Below are 23194 nucleotides of genomic sequence, written 5' to 3'. Positions count from 1 at the left end.
TATGATTGTGATTGTATGATTGTGATTGTATGATTGTGATTGCATGGTTGTGATTGTATGATTGTGATTGTATGATTGTGATTGTATGATTCTGATTGTATGATTGTGATTGTCTGATTGTGGTTGTATGATTGTGATTGTATGATTGTGATTGTATGATTGTCATTGTATGATTATGGCTGTATGATTGTGATTGCATGATTGTGATTGTATGATTGCGATTGCATGATTTTGAATGTATGATTGTGATTGTACGATTGTGATTGTATGATTGTGATTGTATGATTGTGATTGTATGACTGTGAATGTATGATTGTGATTGTATGATTGTGATTGTATGATTGTGAAAGTATGATTGTGATTGTATGATTGTGATTGTATGATTGTGATTGTATGATTGTGATTGTATGATTGTGATTCTATGACTGTGATTGTATGATTGTGATTGTATGATTGTGATTGTATGATTGTGATTGTATGATTGTGATTGTATGATTGTGATTCTATGATTGTGATTGTATGATTGTGATTGTATGATTGTGATTGTACGATTGTGATTGTATGATTCTGATTGTATGATTGTGAAAGTATGATTGCGATTGTATGATTGTGATTGTATGATTGTGATTGTATGATTGGAATTGTATGATTATGATTGTATGCTTGTGATTGTATGATTGTGATGGTATGATGGTGATTGTATGATTGCGATAGTATGATTGTGATTGTACGATTGTGATTGTAGGATTGTGATTGTATGATTGCGATTCTATGATTGTGATTGTATGATTATGATTGTATGATTGTGAATGTATGATTATGATTGTATGGTTGTGATTGTATGATTGTGATTGTATGATTTTATTTGGGAGATTGTATTTGGGAGATTGTAATTGTATGATTGCGATTGTATGATTGTGATTGTATGATTGTGATGTATGATTGTAATTGTATGATTATGATTGTATGATTGTGATTGTATGATTGTCATTGTATGATTGTCATTGTATTATTGTGATTGTATGATTGTGATTGTATGACTGTGATTGTATGATTGTGATTGTATGATTGTCATTGTATGATTGTGATTGTATGATTGTATTTGGGAGATTGCATTTGGGAGATTGTAATTGTATGATTGCGATTGTATGTTTGAGATTGTATGATTGTGATTGTATGCTTGCGATTGTATGATTGTGATTGTATGATTGTGATTGTATGATTGTGGTTGTGCGATTGTGATTGTATGATTGTGATTGTATGATTGTGATCGTATGATTGTGATGGTATGATTGTGATCGTATGATTGTGATTGTATGATTGTGATTGTATGATTGTGATTGTATGATTGTGATTGTATGATTGTGATTGTCTGATTGTGGTTGTATGATTGTCATTGTATGATTGTCATTGTATGATTGTGATTGTATGATTGTGATTGTATGACTGTGATTGTATGATTGTGATTTTATGATTGTGATTGCATGATTGTGATTGCATGATTGTGATTGCATGATTGTGATTGTATGATTTTGATTATATGATTGTGATTGTATGATTGTGATTGTATGATTGTGATTGTATGATTGTGATTGTATGATTGTGATTGTATGATTGTGATTGTCTGATTGTGGTTGTATGATTTTGATTGTATGATTGTGATTGTATGATTGGCATTGTATGATTATGGCTGCATGATTGTGATTGCATGATCGTGATTGTATGATTGTGATTGCATGATTGTGATTGTATGACTGTGATTGTATGATTGTGATTGTATGATTGTGATTGTGTGATTGTGATTGCATGATTGTGATTGTATGATTGTGATTGTATGACTGTGAATGTATGATTGTGATTGTATGATTGTGATTGTATGATTGTGAAAGTATGATTGTGATTGTATGATTGTGATTGTATGATTGTGATTGTATGATTGTCATTGTATGATTGTGATTGTATGATTGTCATTGTATGATTGTGATTGTATGATTGTGATTGTATGATTGTGATTGTATGATTGTGATTGTATGATTCTGATTGTATGATTGTGAAAGTATGATTGTGATTGTATGATTGTGATTGTATGATTGTGATTGTATGATTGGAATTGTATGATTATGATTGTATGATTGTGATTGTATGATTGTGATGGTATGATTGTGATTGTATGATTGCGATAGTATGATTGTGATTGTACGATTGTGATTGTAGGATTGTGATTGTATGATTGCGATTGTATGATTGTGATTGTATGATTATGATTGTATGATTGTGAATGTATTATTATGATTGTATAGTTGTGATTGTATGATTGTGATTGTATGATTGTATTTGGGAGATTGTAATTGTATGATTGCGATTGTATGATTGTGATTGTATGATTGTGATGTTTGATTGTAATTGTATGATTATGATTGTATGATTGTGATTGTATGATTGTGATTGTATGACTGTGATTATATGATTGTGATTGTATGATTGTGATTGTATGATTGTGATTGTATGATTGTGAAAGTATGATTGTGATTGTATGATTGTGATTGTATGATTGTGGTTGTATGATTGTGATTGTATGATTGTGATTGTATGGTTGTGATTGTATGATTGTGATTGTATGATTGTATTTGGGAGTTTGTATTTGGGAGATTGTAATTGTATGATTGCGATTGTATGATTTTGATTGTATGATTGTGATGTATGATTGTAATTGTATGATTATGATTGTATGATTGTGATTGTATGATTGTGATTGTATGATTGTGATTGTCTGATTGTGGTTGTATGATTGTGATTGTATGATTGTGATTGTATGATTGTCATTGTATGATTGTGATTGTATGATTGTATTTGGGAGATTGTATTTGGGAGATTGTAATTGTATGATTGCGATTGTATGATTGAGATTGTATGATTGTGATTGTATGATTTTATTTGGGAGATTGTATTTGGGAGATTGTAATTGTATGATTGCGATTGTATGATTGTGATTGTATGATTGTGATGTATGATTGTAATTGTATGATTATGATTGTATGATTGTGATTGTCTGATTGTGGTTGTGCGATTGTGATTGTATGATTGTGATTGTATCCTTGCGATTGTATGATTGTGATTGTATGATTGTGATTGTATGATTGTGATGGCATGATTGTGATTGCATGATTGTGATTGCATGATTGTGATTGTATGATTTTGATTATATGATTGTGATTGTATGATTGTGATTGTATGATTGTGATTGAATGATTGCGATTGTATGATTGTGATTGTCTGATTGTGGTTGTATGATTTTGATTGTATGATTGTGATTGTATGATTGGCATTGTATGATTATGGCTGCATGATTGTGATTGCATGATTGTGATTGTATGATTGTGATTGCATGATTTTGAATGTATGATTGTGATTGTATGATTGTGATTGTATGACTGTGATTGTATGATTGTGATTGTATGATTGTGATTGTATGATTGTGATTGTATGATTGTGATTGTATGATTATGATTGTATGATTGTGATTGTATGATTGTGATTGTATGACTGTGATTGTATGATTGTGATTGTATGACTGTGATTGTATGATTGTGATTGTATGACTGTGATTGTATGATTGTGATTGTATGATTGTGAAAGTATGATTGTGATTGTATGATTGTGATTGTATGATTGTGATTGTATGATTGTGATTGTATGATTGTGATTGTATGATTGTGGTTGTATGATTGTGATTGTATGATTGTGATTGTATGACTGTGAAAGTATGATTGTGATTGTATGATTGTGATTGTATGATTGTGATTGTATGATTGTGATTGTATGATTGTGATTGTATGATTGTGATTGTATGATTGTGATTGTATGATTGTGGTTGTATGATTGTGATTGTATGATTGTATTTGGGAGAATGTATTTGGGAGATTGTATTTGGGAGATTGTAATTGTATGATTGCGATTGTATGATTGTGATGTATGATTGCGATTGTATGATTATGATTGTATGATTGTGATTGTATGATTGTGATTGTATGATTGTGATTGTATGATTGTGATTGTATGATTGTGATTGTCTGATTGTGTTTGTGCGATTGTGATTGTATGACTGTGATCGTATGATTGTGATTGTATGATTGTGATTGTATGATTGTGATAGTATGATTGTGATTGTATGATGTGATTGTACGATTGTGATTGTATGATTGTATTTGGGAGATTGTATTTGGGAGATTGTAATTGTATGATTGCGATTGTATGATTGAGATTGTATGATTGTGATTGTATGCTTGCGATTGTATGATTGTGATTGTATGATTGTGATTGTATGATTGTGGTTGTGCGATTGTGATTGTATGATTGTGATTGTATGATTATGATCGTATGATTGTGATTGTATGATTATGTTTGTATGATTGTGATTGCATGATTGTGATTGTATGATTGTGATTGCATGATTGTGATTGTATGACTGTGATTGTATGATTGTGATTGTATGATTGTGATTGTGTGATTGTGATTGCATGATTGTGATTGTATGATTGTGATTGTATGATTTTGATTGTATGATTGTGATTGTATGATTGTGATTGTATGATTCTGATTGTATGATTGTGATTGTATGATTGTGATTGTCTGATTGTGATTGTATGATTGTCATTGTATGATTGTGATTGTATGATTGTCATTGTATGATTGTGATTGTATGATTGTGATTGTATGATTGTGATTGTATGATTGTGATTGTATGATTCTGATTGTATGATTGTGAAAGTATGATTGTGATTGTATGATTGTGATTGTATGATTGTGATTGTATGATTGGAATTGTATGATTATGATTGTATGATTGTGATTGTATGATTGTGATGGTATGATTGTGATTGTATGATTGCGATAGTATGATTGTGATTGTACGATTGTGATGGTATGATTGTGATTGTATGATTGCGATAGTATGATTGTGATTGTACGATTGTGATTGTAGGATTGTGATTGTATGATTGCGATTGTATGATTGTGATTGTATGATTATGATTGTATGATTGTGAATGTATTATTATGATTGTATAGTTGTGATTGTATGATTGTGATTGTATGATTGTATTTGGGAGATTGTAATTGTATGATTGCGATTGTATGATTGTGATTGTATGATTGTGATGTTTGATTGTAATTGTATGATTATGATTGTATGATTGTGATTGTATGATTGTGATTGTATGACTGTGATTATATGATTGTGATTGTATGATTGTGATTGTATGATTGTGATTGTATGATTGTGAAAGTATGATTGTGATTGTATGATTGTGATTGTATGATTGTGGTTGTATGATTGTGATTGTATGATTGTGATTGTATGGTTGTGATTGTATGATTGTGATTGTATGATTGTATTTGGGAGTTTGTATTTGGGAGATTGTAATTGTATGATTGCGATTGTATGATTGTGATTGTATGATTGTGATGTATGATTGTAATTGTATGATTATGATTGTATGATTGTGATTGTATGATTGTGATTGTATGATTGTGATTGTCTGATTGTGGTTGTATGATTGTGATTGTATGATTGTGATTGTATGATTGTCATTGTATGATTGTGATTGTATGATTGTATTTGGGAGATTGTATTTGGGAGATTGTAATTGTATGATTGCGATTGTATGATTGAGATTGTATGATTGTGATTGTATGATTTTATTTGGGAGATTGTATTTGGGAGATTGTAATTGTATGATTGCGATTGTATGATTGTGATTGTATGATTGTGATGTATGATTGTAATTGTATGATTATGATTGTATGATTGTGATTGTCTGATTGTGGTTGTGCGATTGTGATTGTATGATTGTGATTGTATCCTTGCGATTGTATGATTGTGATTGTATGATTGTGATTGTATGATTGTGATGGCATGATTGTGATTGCATGATTGTGATTGCATGATTGTGATTGTATGATTTTGATTATATGATTGTGATTGTATGATTGTGATTGTATGATTGTGATTGAATGATTGCGATTGTATGATTGTGATTGTCTGATTGTGGTTGTATGATTTTGATTGTATGATTGTGATTGTATGATTGGCATTGTATGATTATGGCTGCATGATTGTGATTGCATGATTGTGATTGTATGATTGTGATTGCATGATTTTGAATGTATGATTGTGATTGTATGATTGTGATTGTCTGAATGTGGTTGTATGATTTTGATTGTATGATTGTGATTGTATGATTGGCATTGTATGATTATGGCTGCATGATTGTGATTCCATGATTGTGATTTTATGATTTTGATTGCATGATTTTGAATGTATGATTGTGATTGTATGATTGTGATTGTATGATTGTGATTGTATGATTGTGATTGTATGATTGTGATTGTATGATTGTGATTGTATGATTGTGATAATATGATTGTGATTGTATGATTGTGATTGTATGACTGTGATCGTATGATTGTGATTGTATGATTGTGATTGTATGATTGTGATTGTATGATTGGGATAGTATGATTGTGATTGTATGATGTGATTGTACGATTGTGATTGTATGATTGTATTTGGGAGATTGTATTTGGGAGATTGTAATTGTATGATTGCGATTGTATGATTGAGATTGTATGATTGTGATTATATGCTTGCGATTGTATGATTGTGATTGTATGATTGTGATTGTATGATTGTATTTGGGAGATTGTATTTGGGAGATTGTAATTGTATGATTGCGATTGTATGATTGTGATTGTATGATTGTGATGTATGATTGTAATTGTATGATTATGATTGTATGATTGTGATTGTCTGATTGTGGTTGTGCGATTGTGATTGTATGATTGTGATTGTATGATTGTGATTGTATGATTGTGATTGTATGATAGTGATTGTATGATTATGATCGTATGATTGTGATTGTATGATTATGTTTGTATGATTGTGATTGCATGATTGTGATTGCATGATTGTGATTGCATGATTGTGATTGTATGATTATGATCGTATGATTGTGATTGCATGATTGTGATTGTATGACTGTGATTGTATGATTGTGATTGCATGATTGTGATTGTATGATTGTGATTGCATGATTGTGATTGTATGATTGTGATTGTATGATTGTGATTGTATGATTCTGATTGTATGATTGTGATTGTCTGATTGTGGTTGTATGATTGTGATTGTATGATTGTGATTGTATGATTGTCATTGTATGATTATGGCTGTATGATTGTGATTGCATGATTGTGATTGTATGATTGCGATTGCATGATTTTGAATGTATGATTGTGATTGTACGATTGTGATTGTATGATTGTGATTGTATGATTGTGATTGTACGACTGTGATTGTATGATTGTGATTGTATGATTGTGATTGTATGATTGTGAAAGTATGATTGTGATTGTATGATTGTGATTGTATGATTGTGATTGTATGAATGTGATTGTATGATTGTGATTGTATGATTGTGATTCTATGACTGTGATTGTATGATTGTGATTGTATGATTGTGATTGTATGATTGTGATTGTATGATTGTGATTGTATGATTGTGATTGTATGATTGTCATTGTATGATTGTGAAAGTATGATTGTGATTGTATGATTGTGGTTGTGCGATTGTGATTGTATGATTGTGATTGTATGATTGTGATCGTATGATTGTGATGGTATGATTGTGATCGTATGATTGTGATTGTATGATTGTGATTGTATGATTGTGATTGTATGATTGTCACTGTATGATTGTCATTGTATGATTGTGATTGTATGATTGTGATTGTATGACTGTGATTGTATGATTGTGATTTTATGATTGTGATTGCATGATTGTGATTGCATGATTGTGATTGCATGATTGTGATTGTATGATTTTGATTATATGATTGTGATTGTATGATTGTGATTGTATGATTGTGATTGTATGATTGTGATTGTATGATTGTGATTGTCTGATTGTGGTTGTATGATTTTGATTGTATGATTGTGATTGTATGATTGGCATTGTATGATTATGGCTGCATGATTGTGATTGCATGATTTTGAATGTATGATTGTGATTGTATGATTGTGATTGTCTGAATGTGGTTGTATGATTTTGATTGTCTGATTGGCATTGTATGATTATGGCTGCATGATTTGATTGCATGATTGTGATTCTATGATTGTGATTGCATGACTTTGAATGTATGATTGTGATTGTATGATTGTGATTGTATGATTGTGATTGTATGATTGTGATTGTATGATTGTGATTGTATGATTGTGATTGTATGATTGTGATTGTATGATTGTGATTGTATGATTGTGATTGTATGATTGTAATTGTATGACTGTGATTGTATGATTGTGATTGTATGATTGTGATTGTCTGATTGTGATTGTATGATTGTGATAGTATGATTGTGATTGTATGATGTGATTGTATGATTGTGATTGTATGATTGTATTTGGGAGATTGTATTTGGGAGATTGTAATTGTATGATTGCGATTGTATGATTGAGATTGTATGATTGTGATTGTATGCTTGCGATTGTATGATTGTGATTGTATGATTGTGATTGTATGATTGTGGTTGTGCGATTGTGATTGTATGATTGTGATTGTATGATTATGATCGTATGATTGTGATTGTATGATTATGTTTGTATGATTGTGATTGCATGATTGTGATTGTATGATTGTGATTGCATGATTGTGATTGTATGACTGTGATTGTGTGATTGTGATTGTATGATTGTGATTGTGTGATTGTGATTGCATGATTGTGATTGTATGATTGTGATTGTATGATTGTGATTGTATGATTGTGATTGTATGATTGTGATAATATGATTGTGATTGTATGATTATGATCGTATGATTGTGATTGTATGATTATGTTTGTATGATTGTGATTGCATGATTGTGATTGTATGATTGTGATTGCATGATTGTGATTGTATGACTGTGATTGTATGATTGTGATTGTATGATTGTGATTGTATGATTGTGATTGCATGATTGTGATTGTATGATTGTGATTGTATGATTTTGATTTTATGATTGTGATTGTATGATTCTGATTGTATGATTGTGAAAGTATGATTGTGATTGTATGATTGTGATTGTATGATTGTGATTGTATGATTGGAATTGTATGATTATGATTGTATGATTGTGATTGTATGATGGTGATGGTATGATTGTGATTGTATGATTGCGATGGTATGATTGTGATTGTACGATTGTGATTGTAGGATTGTGATTGTATGATTGCGATTGTATGATTGTGATTGTATGATTATGATTGTATGATTGTGAATGTATTATTATGATTGTATAGTTGTGATTGTATGATTGTGATTGTATGATTGTATTTGGGAGATTGTAATTGTATGATTGCGATTGTATGATTGTGATTGTATGATTGTGATGTATGATTGTAATTGTATGATTATGATTGTATGATTGTGATTGTATGATTGTGATTGTATGACTGTGATTGTATGATTGTGATTGTATGATTGTGATTGTATGATTGTGATTGTATGATTGTGAAAGTATGATTGTGATTGTATGATTTTGATTGTATGATTGTGATTGTATGATTGTGATTGTATGATTGTGATTGTATGATTGTGATTGTATGATTGTATTTGGGAGATTGTAATTGTATGATTGCGATTGTATGATTGTGATTGTATGATTGTGATGTATGATTGTAATTGTATGATTATGATTGTATGATTGTGATTGTATGATTGTGATTGTATGATTGTGATTGTGTGATTGTGGTTGTATGATTGTGATTGTATGATTGTGATTGTATGATTGTCATTGTATGATTGTGATTGTATGATTGTATTTGGGAGATTGTATTTGGGAGATTGTAATTGTATGATTGCGATTGTATGATTGAGATTGTATGATTGTGATTGTATGATTTTATTTGGGAGATTGTATTTGGGAGATTGTAATTGTATGATTGCGATTGTATGATTGTGATTGTATGATTGTGATGTATGATTGTAATTGTATGATTATGATTGTATGATTGTGATTGTCTGATTGTGGTTGTGCGATTGTGATTGTATGATTGTGATTGTATGATTGTGATTGTATGATTGTGATTGTATGATAGTGATTGTATGATTGTGATTGTATGATTGTGATTCTATGATTGTGATTGTATGATTGTGATTGTATGATTGTGATTGTCTGATTGTGGTTGTATGATTGTGATTGTATGATTGTGATTGTATGATTGTGATTGTATGATTGTGATTGTATGATTGTATTTGGGAGATTGTATTTGGGAGATTGTAATTGTATGATTGCGATTGTATGATTGAGATTGTATGATTGTGATTGTATGCTTGCGATTGTATGATTGTGATTGTATGATTGTGATTGTATGATTGTGGTTGTGCGATTGTGATTGTATGATTGTGATTGTATGATTGTGATCGTATGATTGTGATGGTATGATTATGATCGTATGATTGTGATTGTATGATTGTGATTGTATGGTTGTCATTGTATGATTGTCATTGTATGATTGTGATTGTATGATTGTGATTGTATGATTGTGATTGTATGATTGTGATTGTATGATTCTGATTGTATGATTGTGATTGTCTGATTGTGGTTGTATGATTGTGATTGTATGATTGTGATTGTATGATTGTCATTGTATGATTATGGCTGTATGATTGTGATTGCATGATTGTGATTGTATGATTGCGATTGCATGATTTTGAATGTATGATTGTGATTGTACGATTGTGATTGTATGATTGTGATTGTATGATTGTGATTGTACGACTGTGATTGTATGATTGTGATTGTATGATTGTGATTGTATGATTGTGAAAGTATGATTGTGATTGTATGATTGTGGTTGTGCGATTGTGATTGTATGATTGTGATTGTATGATTGTGATCGTATGATTGTGATGGTATGATTGTGATCGTATGATTGTGATTGTATGATTGTGATTGTATGATTGTGATTGTATGATTGTCATTGTATGATTGTCATTGTATGATTGTGATTGTATGATTGTGATTGTATGACTGTGATTGTATGATTGTGATTTTATGATTGTGATTGCATGATTGTGATTGCATGATTGTGATTGCATGATTGTGATTGCATGATTGTGATTGTATGATTTTGATTATATGATTGTGATTGTATGATTGTGATTGTATGATTGTGATTGTATGATTGTGATTGTATGATTGTGATTGTCTGATTGTGGTTGTATGATTTTGATTGTATGATTGTGATTGTATGATTGGCATTGTATGATTATGGCTGCATGATTGTGATTGCATGATTTTGAATGTATGATTGTGATTGTATGATTGTGATTGTCTGAATGTGGTTGTATGATTTTGATTGTCTGATTGGCATTGTATGATTATGGCTGCATGATTGTGATTGCATGATTGTGATTCTATGATTGTGATTGCATGACTTTGAATGTATGATTGTGATTGTATGATTGTGATTGTATGATTGTGATTGTATGATTGTGATTGTATGATTGTGATTGTATGATTGTGATTGTATGATTGTGATTGTATGATTGTGATTGTATGATTGTGATTGTATGATTGTGATTGTATGATTGTGATTGTATGATTGTGATTGTATGATTGTGATTGTATGACTGTGATTGTATGATTGTGATTGTATGATTGTGATTGTCTGATTGTGATTGTATGATTGTGATAGTATGATTGTGATTGTATGATGTGATTGTATGATTGTGATTGTATGATTGTATTTGGGAGATTGTATTTGGGAGATTGTAATTGTATGATTGCGATTGTATGATTGAGATTGTATGATTGTGATTGTATGCTTGCGATTGTATGATTGTGATTGTATGATTGTGATTGTATGATTGTGGTTGTGCGATTGTGATTGTATGATTGTGATTGTATGATTATGATCGTATGATTGTGATTGTATGATTATGTTTGTATGATTGTGATTGCATGATTGTGATTGTATGATTGTGATTGCATGATTGTGATTGTATGACTGTGATTGTGTGATTGTGATTGTATGATTGTGATTGTGTGATTGTGATTGCATGATTGTGATTGTATGATTGTGATTGTATGATTGTGATTGTATGATTGTGATTGTATGATTGTGATAATATGATTGTGATTGTATGATTATGATCGTATGATTGTGATTGTATGATTATGTTTGTATGATTGTGATTGCATGATTGTGATTGTATGATTGTGATTGCATGATTGTGATTGTATGACTGTGATTGTATGATTGTGATTGTATGATTGTGACTGTATGATTGTGATTGCATGATTGTGATTGTATGATTGTGATTGTATGATTTTGATTTTATGATTGTGATTGTATGATTCTGATTGTATGATTGTGAAAGAATGATTGTGATTGTATGATTGTGATTGTATGATTGTGATTGTATGATTGGAATTGTATGATTATGATTGTATGATTGTGATTGTATGATGGTGATGGTATGATTGTGATTGTATGATTGCGATAGTATGATTGTGATTGTACGATTGTGATTGTAGGATTGTGATTGTATGATTGCGATTGTATGATTGTGATTGTATGATTATGATTGTATGATTGTGAATGTATTATTATGATTGTATAGTTGTGATTGTATGATTGTGATTGTATGATTGTATTTGGGAGATTGTAATTGTATGATTGCGATTGTATGATTGTGATTGTATGATTGTGATGTATGATTGTAATTGTATGATTATGATTGTATGATTGTGATTGTATGATTGTGATTGTATGACTGTGATTGTATGATTGTGATTGTATGATTGTGATTGTATGATTGTGATTGTATGATTGTGAAAGTATGATTGTGATTGTATGATTTTGATTGTATGATTGTGATTGTATGATTGTGATTGTATGATTGTGATTGTATGATTGTGATTGTATGATTGTATTTGGGAGATTGTATTTGGGAGATTGTAATTGTATGATTGCGATTGTATGATTGTGATTGTATGATTGTGATGTATGATTGTAATTGTATGATTATGATTGTATGATTGTGATTGTATGATTGTGATTGTATGATTGTGATTGTGTGATTGTGGTTGTATGATTGTGATTGTATGATTGTGATTGTATGATTGTCATTGTATGATTGTGATTGTATGATTGTATTTGGGAGATTGTATTAGGGAGATTGTAATTGTATGATTGCGATTGTATGATTGAGATTGTATGATTGTGATTGTATGCTTGCGATTGTATGATTGTGATTGTATGATTGTGATTGTATGATTGTGGTTGTGCGATTGTGATTGTATGATTGTGATTGTATGATTATGATCGTATGATTGTGATTGTATGATTATGTTTGTATGATTGTGATTGCATGATTGTGATTGTATGATTGTGATTGCATGATTGTGATTGTATGACTGTGATTGTATGATTGTGATTGTATGATTGTGATTGTGTGATTGTGATTGCATGATTGTGATTGTATGATTGTGATTGTATGATTTTGATTGTATGATTGTGATTGTATGATTGTGATTGTATGATTCTGATTGTATGATTGTGATTGTATGATTGTGATTGTCTGATTGTGATTGTATGATTGTCATTGTATGATTGTGATTGTATGATTGTCATTGTATGATTGTGATTGTATGATTGTGATTGTATGATTGTGATTGTATGATTCTGATTGTATGATTGTGAAAGTATGATTGTGATTGTATGATTGTGATTGTATGATTGTGATTGTATGATTGGAATTGTATGATTATGATTGTATGATTGTGATTGTATGATTGTGATGGTATGATTGTGATTGTATGATTGCGATAGTATGATTGTGATTGTACGATTGTGATTGTAGGATTGTGTTTGTATGATTGCGATTGTATGATTGTGATTGTATGATTATGATTGTATGATTGTGAATGTATTATTATGATTGTATAGTTGTGATTGTATGATTGTGATTGTATGATTGTATTTGGGAGATTGTAATTGTATGATTGCGATTGTATGATTGTGATTGTATGATTGTGATGTATGATTGTAATTGTATGATTATGATTGTATGATTGTGATTGTATGATTGTGATTGTATGACTGTGATTGTATGATTGTGATTGTATGATTGTGATTGTATGATTGTGATTGTATGATTGTGATTGTCTGATTGTGGTTGTATGATTGTGATTGTATGATTGTGATTGTATGATTGTCATTGTATGATTGTGATTGTATGATTGTATTTGGGAGATTGTATTTGGGAGATTGTAATTGTATGATTGCGATTGTATGATTGAGATTGTATGATTGTGATTGTATGATTTTATTTGGGAGATTGTATTTGGGAGATTGTAATTGTATGATTGCGATTGTATGATTGTGATTGTATGATTGTGATGTATGATTGTAATTGTATGATTATGATTGTATGATTGTGATTGTCTGATTGTGGTTGTGCGATTGTGATTGTATGATTGTGATTGTATGATTGTGATTGTATGATTGTGATTGTATGATTGTGATTGTATGATAGTGATTGTATGATTGTGATTGTATGATTGTGATTCTATGATTGTGATTGTATGATTGTGATTGTATGATTGTGATTGTCTGATTGTGGTTGTATGATTGTGATTGTATGATTGTGATTGTATGATTGTCATTGTATAATTGTGATTGTATGATTGTATTTGGGAGATTGTATTTGGGAGATTGTAATTGTATGATTGCGATTGTATGATTGAGATTGTATGATTGTGATTGTATGCTTGCGATTGTATGATTGTGATTGTATGATTGTGATTGTATGATTGTGGTTGTGCGATTGTGGTTGTATGATTGTGATTGTATGATTGTGATCGTATGATTGTGATGGTATGATTATGATCGTATGATTGTGATTGTATGATTGTGATTGTATGGTTGTCATTGTATGATTGTCATTGTATGATTGTGATTGTATGATTGTGATTGTATGACTGTGATTGTATGATTGTCATTGTATGATTGTGATTGTATGATTGTGATGGCATGATTGTGATTGCATGATTGTGATTGCATGATTGTGATTGTATGATTTTGATTATATGATTGTGATTGTATGATTGTGATTGTATGATTGTGATTGTATGATTGTGATTGTATGATTGTGATTTTCTGATTGTGGTTGTATGATTTTGATTGTATGATTGTGATTGTATGATTGGCAATGTATGATTATGGCTCCATGATTGTGATTGCATGATTTTGAATGTATGATTGTGTTTGTATGATTGTGATTGTCTGAATGTGGTTGTATGATTTTGATTGTATGATTGTGATTGTATGATTGGCATTGTATGATTATGGCTGCATGATTGTGATTGCATGATTGTGATTGTATGATTGTGATTGCATGATTTTGAATGTATGATTGTGATTGTATGATTGTGATTGTATGATTGTGATTGTATGATTGTGATTGTATGATTGTGATTGTATGATTGTGATTGTATGATTGTGATTGTATGATTGTGATTGTATGATTGTGATTGTATGATTGTGATAATATGATTGTTATTGTATGATTGTGATTGTATGACTGTGATTGTATGATTGTGATTGTATGATTGTGATTGTATGATTGTGATTGTATGATTGTGATAGTATGATTGTGATTGTATGATGTGATTGTACGATTGTGATTGTATGATTGTATTTGGGAGATTGTAATTGTATGATTGCGATTGTATGATTGAGATTGTATGATTGTGATTGTATGCTTGCGATTGTATGATTGTGATTGCATGATCGTGATTGTATGATTGTGATTGCATGATTTTGAATGTATGATTGTGATTGTATGACTGTGATTGTATGATTGTGATTGTATGATTGTGATTGTATGATTGTGATTGCATGGTTGTGATTGTATGATTGTGATTGTATGATTGTGATTGTATGATTCTGATTGTATGATTGTGATTGTCTGATTGTGGTTGTATGATTGTGATTGTATGATTGTGATTGTATGATTGTCATTGTATGATTATGGCTGTATGATTGTGATTGCATGATTGTGATTGTATGATTGCGATTGCATGATTTTGAATGTATGATTGTGATTGTACGATTGTGATTGTATGATTGTGATTGTATGATTGTGATTGTATGACTGTGAATGTATGATTGTGATTGTATGATTGTGATTGTATGATTGTGAAAGTATGATTGTGATTGTATGATTGTGATTGTATGATTGTGATTGTATGATTGTGATTGTATGATTGTGATTCTATGACTGTGATTGTATGATTGTGATTGTATGATTGTGATTGTATGATTGTGATTGTATGATTGTGATTGTATGATTGTGATTCTATGATTGTGATTGTATGATTGTGATTGTATGATTGTGATTGTACGATTGTGATTGTATGATTCTGATTGTATGATTGTGAAAGTATGATTGCGATTGTATGATTGTGATTGTATGATTGTGATTGTATGATTGGAATTGTATGATTATGATTGTATGCTTGTGATTGTATGATTGTGATGGTATGATGGTGATTGTATGATTGCGATAGTATGATTGTGATTGTACGATTGTGATTGTAGGATTGTGATTGTATGATTGCGATTCTATGATTGTGATTGTATGATTATGATTGTATGATTGTGAATGTATGATTATGATTGTATGGTTGTGATTGTATGATTGTGATTGTATGATTTTATTTGGGAGATTGTATTTGGGAGATTGTAATTGTATGATTGCGATTGTATGATTGTGATTGTATGATTGTGATGTATGATTGTAATTGTATGATTATGATTGTATGATTGTGATTGTATGATTGTCATTGTATGATTGTCATTGTATTATTGTGATTGTATGATTGTGATTGTATGACTGTGATTGTATGATTGTGATTGTATGATTGTCATTGTATGATTGTGATTGTATGATTGTATTTGGGAGATTGCATTTGGGAGATTGTAATTGTATGATTGCGATTGTATGTTTGAGATTGTATGATTGTGATTGTATGCTTGCGATTGTATGATTGTGATTGTATGATTGTGATTGTATGATTGTGGTTGTGCGATTGTGATTGTATGATTGTGATTGTATGATTGTGATCGTATGATTGTGATGGTATGATTGTGATCGTATGATTGTGATTGTATGATTGTGATTGTATGATTGTGATTGTATGATTGTGATTGTATGATTGTGATTGTCTGATTGTGGTTGTATGATTGTCATTGTATGATTGTCATTGTATGATTGTGATTGTATGATTGTGATTGTATGACTGTGATTGTATGATTGTGATTTTATGATTGTGATTGCATGATTGTGATTGCATGATTGTGATTGCATGATTGTGATTGTATGATTTTGATTATATGATTGTGATTGTATGATTGTGATTGTATGATTGTGATTGTATGATTGTGATTGTATGATTGTGATTGTATGATTGTGATTGTCTGATTGTGGTTGTATGATTTTGATTGTATGATTGTGATTGTATGATTGGCATTGTATGATTATGGCTGCATGATTGTGATTGCATGATCGTGATTGTATGATTGTGATTGCATGATTTTGAATGTATGATTGTGATTGTATGATTGTGATTGTCTGAATGTGGTTGTATGATTTTGATTGTATGATTGGCATTGTATGATTATGGCTGCATGATTGTGATTGCATGATTGTGATTCTATGATTGTGATTGCATGACTTTGAATGTATGATTGTGATTGTATGATTGTGATTGTATGATTGTGATTGTATGATTGTGATTGTATGATTGTGATTGTATGTTTGTGATTGTATGATTGTGATTGTATGATTGTGATTGTATGATTGTGATTGTATGACTGTGATTGTATGATTGTGATTGTATGATTGTGATTGTCTGATTGTGATTGTATGATTGTGATAGTATGATTGTGATTGTATGATGTGATTGTATGATTGTGATTGTATGATTGTATTTGGGAGATTGTATTTGGGAGATTGTAATTGTATGATTGCGATTGTATGATTGAGATTGTATGATTGTGATTGTATGCTTGCGATTGTATGATTGTGATTGTATGATTGTGATTATATGATTGTGGTTGTGCGATTGTGATTGTATGATTGTGATTGTATGATTATGATCGTATGATTGTGATTGTATGATTATGATTGTATGATTGTGATTGCATGATTGAGATTGTATGATTATGATTGTAAGCTTGCGATTGTATGATTGTGATTGTACGATTGAGATTGTATGATAGTGATTGTATGATTGTGATTGTATGATTGTGATTGTATGATTGTGATTGTATGATTGTGATTGTATGATTGTGATTGTATGATTGTGATGTATGATTGTGATTGTATGATTGTGATTGTATGATTGGAATTGTATGATCATGATTGTATGATTGTGATTGTCTGATTGTGGTTGTATGATTGTGATTGTATGATTGTGATTGTATGATTGTGAAAGTATGATTGTGATTGTATGATTTTGATTGTATGATTGTGATTGTATGATTGTGATTGTATGATTGTGACTGTATGATTGTGATTGTATGATTGTATTTGGGACATTGTAGTTGGGAGATTGTAATTGTATGATTGCGATTGTATGATTGTGATTGTATGATTGTGATGTATGATCGTAATTGTATGATTATGATTGTATGATTGTGATTGTATGATTGTGATTGTATGATTGTGATTGTATGATTGTGATTGTATGATTGTGATTGTCTGATTGTGGTTGTATGATTGTGATTGTATGATTGTGATTGTATGATTGTCATTGTATGATTGTGATTGTATGATTGTATTTGGGAGATTGTATTTGGGAGATTGTAATTGTATGATTGCGATTGTATGATTGTGATTGTATGATTGTGATGTATGATTGAGATTGTATGATTGTGATTGTATGCTTGCGATTGTATGATTGTGATTGTATGATTGTGATTCTATGATAGTGATTGTATGATTGTGATTGTATGATTGTGGTTGTATGATTGTGATTGTATGATTCTGATTGTATGATTGTGATTGTATGATTCGGATTGTATATTGTGATTGTATGATTATGATTGTCTGATTGTGGTTGTATGATTGTGATTGTATGATTGTGGTTGTGCGATTGTGATTGTATGATTGTGATTGTATGATTATGATCGTATGATTGTGATTGTATGATTGTGATTGTCTGATTGTGGTTGTATGATTGTGATTGTATGATTGTGATTGTATGATTGTGATTGTATGGTTGTGATTGTATGATTGTGATTGTATGATTGTCATTGTATGATTATGGCTGTATGATTGTGATTGCATGATTGTGATTGTATGACTGTGATTGTATGATTGTGATTGTATGATTGTGATTGTATGATGTGATTGTATGATTGTGATTGTATGATTGGAATTGTATGATTATGATTGTATGATTGTGATTTTATGATTGTGATTGTATGATTGTGATTGTATGACTGTGATTGTATGATTGTGTTTGTATGATTGTGATTGTATGATTGTGATTGTATGATTGTGATAGTATGATTGTGATTGTATGCTTGCGATTGTATGATTGTGATTGTATGATTGCGATTGTATGATTGTGGTTGTGCGATTGTGATTGTATGATTGTGATTGCATGACTATGTTTGTATGATTGTGATTGCATGATTGTGATTGTATGATTTTGATTGCATGATTGTGATTGTATGACTGTGATTGTATGATTGTGATTGTATGATTGTGATTGTATGATGTGATTGTATGATTGTGATTGTATGATTGTGATTGTATGATTGTATTTGGGAGATTGTATTTGGGAGGTTGTAATTGTATGATTGCGATTGTATGATTGTGATTGTATGATTGTGATTGTATGATTGTGATAGTATGATTGTGATTGTATGCTTGCGATTGTATGATTGTGATTGTATGATTGCGATTGTATGATTGTGGTTGTGCGATTGTGATTGTATGATTGTGATTGCATGACTATGTTTGTATGATTGTGATTGCATGATTGTGATTGTATGATTGTGATTGTATGATTATGATTGTATGATTGTGAATGTATGATTATGATTGTATGGTTGTGATTGTATGATTGTGATTGTATGATTGTGATTGTATGATTTTATTTGGGAGATTGTATTTGGGAGATTGTGATTGTATGATTGCGATTGTATGATTGTGATTGTATGATTGTGATGTATGATTGTAATTGTATGATTATGATTGTATGATTGCGATTGTATGATTGTGATTGTATGATTGTGATTGTATGACTGTGATTGTGTGATTGTGATTGTATGATTGTGATTGTATGATTGTGATGTATGATTGTAATTGTATGATTATGATTGTATGATTGTGATTGTATGATTGTGATTGTATGACTGTGATTGTATGATTGTGATTGTATGATTGTGATTGTCTGATTGTGGTTGTATGATTGTGATTGTATGATTGTGATTGTATGATTGTCATTGTATGATTGTGATTGTATGATTGTGACTCTATGATTGTGAAAGTGTGATTGTGATTGTGTGATTGTGATTGTATGATTGTGATTGTATGATTGTGATTGTATGATTGTGATTGTATGATTGTGATTGTATGATTTTGATTGTATGATTGTGATTGTATGATTATGATTGTATGATTGTGATTGTATGATTGTGATTGTATGACTGTGATTGTATGATTGTGATTGTATGATTGTGATTGTCTGATTGTGGTTGTATGATTGTGATTGTATGATTGTGATTGTATGATTGACATTGTATGATTGTGATTGTATGATTGTGACTCTATGATTGTGAAAGTGTGATTGTGATTGTGTGATTGTGATTGTATGATTGTGATTGTATGATTGTGATTGTATGATTGTGATTGTATGCTTGCGATTGTATGATTGTGATTGTATGATTGTGATTGTATGATTGTGGTTGTGCGATTGTGATTGTATGATTGTGATTGTATGATTATGATCGTATGATTGTGATTGTATGACTATGTTTGTATGATTGTGATTGCATGATTGTGATTGTATGATTGTGATTGCATGATTGTGATTGTATGACTGTGATTGTATGATTGTGATTGTATGATTGTGATTGTATGATGTGATTGTATGATTGTGATTGTATGATTGTGATTGTATGATTGTATTTGGGAGATTGTATTTGGGAGATTGTAATTGTATGATTGCGATTGTATGATTGTGATTGTATGATTGTGATGTATGATTGAGATTGTATGATTGTGATTGTATGCTTGCGATTGTACGATTGTGATTGTATGATTGTGATTGTATGGTAGTGATTGTATGATTGTGATTGTATGATTGTGATTGTATGATTGTGATTGTATGATTGTGATTCTATGATAGTGATTGTATGATTGTGATTGTATGATTGTGATTGTATGATTGTGATTGTATGATTGTGATTGTATGATTCTGATTGTATGATTGTGAAAGTACGATTGTGATTGTATGATTGTGATTGTATGATTGTGATTGTATGATTGGAATTGTATGATTATGATTGTATGATTGTGATTGTATGATGTGATTGTATGATTGTGATTGTATGATTGTATTTGGGAGATTGTGTTTGGGAGATTGTAATTGTATGATTGCGATTGTATGATAGAGATTGTATGATTGTGATTGTATGCTTGCGATTGTATGATTGTGATTGTATGATTGTGATTGTATGATAGTGATTGTATGATTGTGATTGTATGATTGTGATTGTATGATTGTGATTGTATGATTGTGATTCTATGATTGTGATTGTATGATTGTGATTGTATGATTGTGATTGTACGATTGTGATTGTATGACTGTGATTGTATGATTGTGATTGTATGATTGTGATTGTATGATTGTGAAAGTATGATTGTGATTGTATGATTGTGATTGTATGATTGTGGTTGTATGATTGTGATTGCATGATTGTGATTGTATGATTGTGATTGTATGATTGTGATTGTCTGATTGTGCTTGTATGATTGTGATTGTATGATTGTGATTGTATGATTGTGATTGTATGATTGTGATTATATGATTCTGATTGTATGATTGTGATTGTATGATTGTGATTGTATGATTGTGATTGTATGATTGTGATTGTATGATTGTGATTGTATGACTGTGATTGTATGATTGTGATTGTATGATTGTGGTTGTGCGATTGTGATTGTATGATTGCGATTGTATGATTATGATCGTATGATTGTGATTGTATGATTATGTTTGTATGATTGTGATTGCATGATTGTGATTGTATGACTGTGATTGTATGATTGTGATTGTATGATTGTGATTGTATGATGTGATTGTATGATTGTGATTGTATGATTGTATTTGGGAGATTGTGTTTGGGAGATTGTAATTGTATGATTGCGATTGTATGATAGAGATTGTATGATTGTGATTGTATGCTTGCGATTGTATGATTGTGATTGTATGATTGTGATTGTATGATTGTGATTGTATGATTGTGATTGTATGATTGTGATTGTATGATTGTGATAGTATGATTGTGATTGTATGATGTGATTGTATGATTGTGATTGTATGATTGTATTTGGGAGATTGTGTTTGGGAGATTGTAATTGTATGATTGCGATTGTATGATAGAGATTGTATGATTGTGATTGTATGCTTGCGATTGTATGATTGTGATTGTATGATTGTGATTGTATGATTGTGATTGTATGATTGTGATTGTATGATTGTGGTTGTGCGATTGTGATTGTATGATTGCGATTGTATGATTATGATCGTATGATTGTGATTGTATGATTATGTTTGTATGATTGTGATTGCATGATTGTGATTGTATGACTGTGATTGTATGATTGTGATTGTATGATTGTGATTGTATGATGTGATTGTATGATTGTGATTGTATGATTGTATTTGGGAGATTGTGTTTGGGAGATTGTGATTGTATGCTTGCGATTGTATGATTGTGATTCTATGATTGTGATTGTATGATTGTGATTGTATGATTGTGATTGTATGATTGTGATGGTATGATTGTGATTGTATGATTGCGATAGTATGATTGTGATTGTACGATTGTGATTGTATGATTGTTATTGTATGAT

This window comes from Megachile rotundata, unplaced genomic scaffold (genome assembly GCF_050947335.1).
Source record: "Megachile rotundata isolate GNS110a unplaced genomic scaffold, iyMegRotu1 scaffold0026, whole genome shotgun sequence".
Lineage (NCBI taxonomy): Eukaryota > Metazoa > Arthropoda > Insecta > Hymenoptera > Megachilidae > Megachile > Megachile rotundata.
This window is presented reverse-complemented; position numbering follows the sequence as displayed.